The following is a 6,397-nucleotide window of genomic DNA, read 5'->3' on the forward strand; positions in this document are numbered from 1 at the left end:
CCCTGACCAGGGATCGAACCTGGGCCCCCTGCAGTGGGAGCGCAGAGTCTTAGCCACTGGACCACAGGGAAGTCCCTGAAGTTTACTTTTGTGTGCAGTGTGAGGGGTAGGCCTAATTGTATCTTTTTCCAAACGTGCATTATTAAAGGTACATCTTGGCCTCTGAGATTTGAAGCCACAAACTGAACTTCCACATTTTAAGTTTTGGCAATTATGAATAAAGCTGCTGTAAACGTGTGCAGGTTTTTGTGTGAACGTAAGTTTCCTGCTCCTTTGGGTAAATTCTGAGGAGCACGATTGCTGGATCGTGTGGTAAGAGTATGCCTAGTTTTTGGTAAGAATCCACCAAAGTGTCATCCCAAGTGGCTGCACCGTGTTGCATTCTCAGCAGCAATGGTGAGAGTTCCTGTTGCTCCACGTCCTCGTCAGCATTTGGTGGTGTCAGTGTTCTGGATTTTGGCCATTCTCACAGGTGTGTAGTGGTGTCTTGCTTTAATTTGCATTTTGCTGATGATGTATGATGAGGAGCATCTTTTCATATTATTACTTGGCATCTATATGTTTTCTTTGGTGAAGAGCCTTCTTTGGTGAAGCAGTCTCCCTTTTTTTTTTTGCGGTACGCAGGCCTCTCACTGCTGTGGCCTCTCCCGTTGCAGAGCACAGGCTCCAGGCACGCAGGCTCAGCGGCCATGGCTCACGGGCCCAGCCGCTCCGCGGCATGTGGGATCTTCCCGGACTGGGGCACGAACCCCTGTCCCCTGAATCGGCAGGCGGACTCTCAACCACTGCGCCACCAGGGAAGCCCCTTCCTGCTTTTTTAAGCCCCCTTGTTTTTAGTCAGGTTGCTTGTTTTCTTATTGTTGAGTTTTAAGAGTTCTTCGTATATTTTGAATGATAGTCCTTTATCAGATGTGTCTTTTGCAAATGTTTTCTCCCAGTCTGTGGCTTGCCTCTTGACATTGTCAACAGAAGTTTCTAATTTTAACAAAGTCTAGCTATTGATTCTTTCATGGATCATGTCTTTGATGTTGTATCTAAAAAGTCATCCCCACACCCAAGGTCATCTAGGTTTTCTCCTATGTTATCTTCAAGGAGTTTTATAGTTTCTTTAAGGGATATGGACCTGTGGTTTTCTTTTCTTGTAATATTTTTGTCTGGTTTTGACATTAGGGTAATACTTGCCTCATAGAAAGAGGAAGTATTCCCTTTGCTTCTATCCCCTGGAAGAGGTTGTAGAGAATTTGTATAATTTCTCCTTAAATGTTTGATAGAATTCACCAGTGAACCCATCTGGTGCTTTCTGTTTTGGAAGGTTATTAATTCTTGATTCAATTGCTTTAATTGATATAGACCTATTCAGATAGTCTACTCCTTGTGTGACTTTTGGCTGACTGTGTCTTCCAAGAAATTGGCCCATTTTATCAAGGTTATCAAATTTGTGTTCACAGAGATGTTCACAGTATTCTTTTATTATCTTTTTAATGTCCATGTGCAGACTTACAGTTCCTCCCTCGGATCACTTGTATCATTGTTGGCACTCATTTCACTTATATAGCAGCTACACACGAACACACACACACATACATACACACATATATACATATATATATAATATACACTCAGATATATTCATACATGTATAAGCATTCAGAATTGAATATATTGTTGGTATTATTATTTTGAACAAACTGTTAATTCCTAGATCAATTAAGAATTTAAAAATGAATTTATTCCTTCTTTGAGCTCTTCCTTATTTTATGTAGACCCAAGTTTCTGACCTGTATCATTTTCCTTCTCTCTAAAGAACTTCCTTTAACATTTCTTGCCAGGCAGTCTACTGGCCACAAATTCCCTCGACTTTTGTTTTTCTGAGAAGGTCTTTATTTCTCTTTCATTTTTAAGAATAATTTCAAAGGGTATAGAATTCTAAGTTGGTGGGGTTTTTCTCTCAACACTTTAAATATTTCAGTCCACTTTCCTGTTTCTTTTGCACGATTTCTGAGAAGTCAGTTGTAGTTCTTATCTTTGTTATTTTGTAGGTAGGGTATTCCCCCCCCTCAACCCTGCCGGTTTCTTTGAGGTTTTTGTCTTTGGTTTTCTTTAGTTTAAAAATGATACGTAAAGGTGTAGATTTTTTGTTTTATTTATTTATTTATTGGCATTTATCCTGCTTGATGTTCTCTGAGCTTCCTGTTTTGGGGTCTGACATTTCAGTTGTGGAAATTGTCAGTCGTTATTTTAAATCTTCTGTTTCTTCCTCTTTCGTTCCTTCCAATATTCCTGTTATACAAGTTACACCTTATGTAATTGTCCCACAGATCTTGGACATTGTTTCTTCCAGTCTTTGTTCTCCCTGCTTTTTGCTTTTCGAGGATTCTATTGAGACATCCTCTAGCTCAGAGGTTCTTTCCTCAGCCATGTCCAGTCTGCTAATAAGCCCACCAAAGGCTTCATTTGTTACAGTGTTTCTTTATCTCAAGCTTTTCTTTTCAGCTCTTTTCCGGGAGTTCCAACTCTGCTCACATTGTCCATCTGTTCTTACATGTCGTCTACTTTACCCATGAGAGCCCTCAGCGTATTGAACTTAATGGTTTTAAATTCCCAGTCTGATAATTCCAACATCTCTGCCATATCTGGTTCTGAACCTTGCTCTATCTCTTCAAATTGTGTTTTTTTGCCTTTTAATTGTGTAATTTGCCTTGTAATTTTTTCCTGATAGCCAGACATGATGTACTGGGTGAAAGGAACTGCTATAGATAGGCCTTAATAATGTGGAGGTGAGGTGTGGGAGAGGAGACGCCTTCTACGGTCCTGTGATCGGGCCTCAGTTCTTTTACTGAGCCTGTGCCTCTGGACTGTGAACTTCACAAGTGTTTCTCAGTCCTTTATCTCCCCTTGGTTGGGACGGGCTGCCCAGAGAGGCTGGAGCTGGGCATTTCCCTTCCCCTGGTCAGTTAGGCTCTGATAACACCCCAGCAGGTCAGGCTCTGGTTAACGAGTTTCCCTTGAGCGCAGCCTTGTTAAGGAGAGCAGAGTGCTCTGTCGCGGTAGGAGATGGTTCCTTCCCTCCCCCTGCAGAAAGCTTGAGGGGGCTTTGCTGATATTTACTTGGGAACCTGCTCAGGCTCCAGGGGTAAATCTCACAGTATTGTGTGGGCTCCCTCATGACTGGGTCCCCTGGAGTTTTTTTTTTTTTTGGTGGTACGCGGGCCTCTCACTGTTGTGGCCTCTCCCGTTGCGGAGCACAGGCTCCGGATGCGCAGGCCCAGCCGCTCCGTGGCATATGGGATCCTCCCGGACCAGGCCACGAACCCATGTCCCCTGCATCAGCAGGCGGACTCTCAACCACTGTGCCACCAGGGAAGGCCCCCCATAGGTTTTAACTCTCACAATTGCTGGCAACTTTGAGTCTCCTGAAATCCATCAACTGCAGTTTAAGTTTTTCTGCCCCAGAACTGGTTTCCCAGGCCAGGTTGCACTCCTGACTCTCTACTCTGGTAAACCATGATTCACTGTACTTGCCTGTCTCCCCAGTCTTGGGTGTAACAGTTTGACTTGTGTCCGCCAAGAAGAGTTTTTGATTTTTTAGATTGTTCTGCTTTTTACTTGTTAGGATGGAGTTGCAATTTCCAAGCTCCTCACATGCAGATATCAAAACTGGAAGTATATATATATGTGTGTGAATGTGTATATATATATATATATATATATATATATAAAATTTTTTTTCTTTTTTAATGTATTAGTCTCGTAAACATGGGGGGAGAAAAAACAAAAGAGGAGTTACAACGCACTTCACAACAATACTAGGTTTTGTAGCTGCGTATATATTTACCTCTCTGAACACTTTATTTCTTCACATGGCTTTGAGTCACTGCCTGATGTCCCTTCATCTCACCTGCAGGGCTCCCTTGAGCATTTCTTGCAGGGCAGGTCTAGTGGTCACTAACTCCCTCAGCTTTTGCGTATCTGGGATTGTCTTAATTTCTCCCTCGTTTTATTTTTGGCTGCGTCACGCGGAATACAGGATCTTAGTTCCCAGACCAGGGATCAAACCCATGCCCCCTGCAGTGGAAGTGTGGCGTCTTAACCACTGGACTGCCAGAGAAATCCCTCTCCCTCATTTTTGAAGGATAGTTTAGCCAGATATAAAATTCCTGATCAACAATTTTTTTTCACTTAGCACTTTGAATATATCAGCCCATTGTCTTCTGGGCTCCAAGGTTTCTGGTGAGAAATCTGCTAATAATCTTATTGATGATCCTTGTGTGTGGTGAGTCACTTCTCTTGATGCTTTCAAGATTCTCTGCCTTTCGACAGTTTGATTATATAACGTGTCTCAGTGTGGGTCTCTTTGAGTTCATCTTACTTGCAGTTCATGAGCTTCTTGGATGTTTATATTTGTGTCTTTCATCAAATTTGGGAAGTTATCGGCCATTATATCTTCACATATTCTTTCTGCCCCCACCCATAACTTCTTCCTCTGGGACTCCCACAGTACGTATGTTGGCTTGCTTAGTGGTGCCCACATATCCCTTAGCTCTGTTCACTTTTCTTCAATCTTTTTTGTTTCTCAAACTTGATGATTTCCATTGTACTATATTCATAGTTGCTGATTCTTTATTCATTCTGCTTAAATCTGCCTTTGAATCTTTCTAGTGAAAATTTCCATCTCAGTTGTACTTTTCAGCTCCAAATTTCATTTTGGTTTTTTAGGTTTTCTATGTCTTTATTGATATTTCCACCTTTTTCATACATTATTTTCTTGACTTTCTCCATGTCCTATTTAGTTCTTTGAGCATCTTTAAGACTGCTGTTTTAAAGTCTCTGTCCAGTATATCCACCATCAGGTCTTTTTTCAGGGAGAGACTGTTGAATTATTTTTTTCCTTCGGGTAAAAAGTGTTTTGACCATACTTCCCTGTTTCTTTGTATGCCTTGCGATTTTTTTTGTTGTGCACTGGACATTTTCATTTAACAATTTGGTGACTCTGGAAATCAGATTCTTCCTCTTCCCTAGGCTTTGTGCTTTCCCTAGGTTTTGTTTTTGATTGTCTTTGTGCCAAGGGTCAGCCTGAGGCATAAAGTTAATGTCTTCTTAAGCGTTTTCTGAGCCGTTCCCTGGGCACAAGTAGTCACATTCTAATTCTCCCCATATATGCAGTTATTTTTATATGTCCTTAGTCTTTAATGTCTGGCTCCTGAAAGGGGAAAAGCAAAAAATACAGGGGATTAAAAAAGGGCTCTGGGGACTTCCCTGGTGGCGCAGTGGTTGGGAATCCACCTGCCAATGCAGGGGACACGGGTTTGGTCCCTGGTCCAGGAAGATCCCACATGCCGCAGAACAACTAAACCCATGCACCGCAACTACTGAGCCTGTACTCTAGAGCCCGTGAGCCACAACTACTGAGCCCATGTGCCATAACTACTGAATCCCGTGTGCTTAGAGCCCGTGCTCCACAAAAAGAGAAGCCACCGTGATGAGAAGCCCATGCACCGCAACGAAGGGTAGCCCCCACTTGCCGCAACTAGAGAAAGCCCATGCGCAACAATGAAGACCCAATGCAGCCAAAAGTAAATAAATAAAAAATATTTTTTTAAAAGAAGGGCTCTGGCCCTTTAAATCCCCTGGAAGAGAAGAGGCAGAGGGTCTTGCAACAATGCAGGGGTGCGGGGTCGGGGTCGGTACAACAACGGCGCCTGCCTCTTTCTCTGCATCTGTGAGATCAGAAGCAGTGCTGAGCTATCAGAGCACAGATCCCCAGTATCTGGAGGACAGGGTCCTTTCTTCCCCCGCCCTGGCGCCTGCGAGCTGTGTGCAAGCTACTCCAGGACCCATGCACAGCCGCCTGCCACAGGGGTGGGAGACGGGGAGCTGCCTGCCGGGGGGGCTGGGGGAGGGGCGCTGCCACCCTGCAAGTCTCCCCTGGGCGTTACAAGCCTTCTGCATTCTCCAGCGTTCCCGACAGTTATGGCAGACCGGTTCCGGCAGGGGATGGGGACTTGCGGTGCTCCTACTGCGCCATCATCTTCCCAGACCCTTTCTCATTCTGACACTAATGGATTTTTCTTAATTGAACTATAACTGACATACGATGTAGGTATACCACATAGTGATTCGATATTTTTATACGTTATAAAAATGGTCACAATAAGTCTAGTTCCCATCTGTCACCACACCAAGCTTTTCCAATATTACTGACTATATGCCCTATGGTGTACATTACAACCTGGTGGCTCGTTCTGTCAGTGGAAGTTTGTGCCTCTTCCTCTCCCTCACCTGTTTCACTCATCCCTCATCCTCTCCCTTCTGGAAACTACCAGTTTATTCTCTGTATCTATGAGTGTGTTCCTGTTTCATTTTGTTTTTAGATTCCACATTTGCGTGAAATCATGTG

This window comes from Globicephala melas, chromosome 10 (genome assembly GCF_963455315.2).
Source record: "Globicephala melas chromosome 10, mGloMel1.2, whole genome shotgun sequence".
Lineage (NCBI taxonomy): Eukaryota > Metazoa > Chordata > Mammalia > Artiodactyla > Delphinidae > Globicephala > Globicephala melas.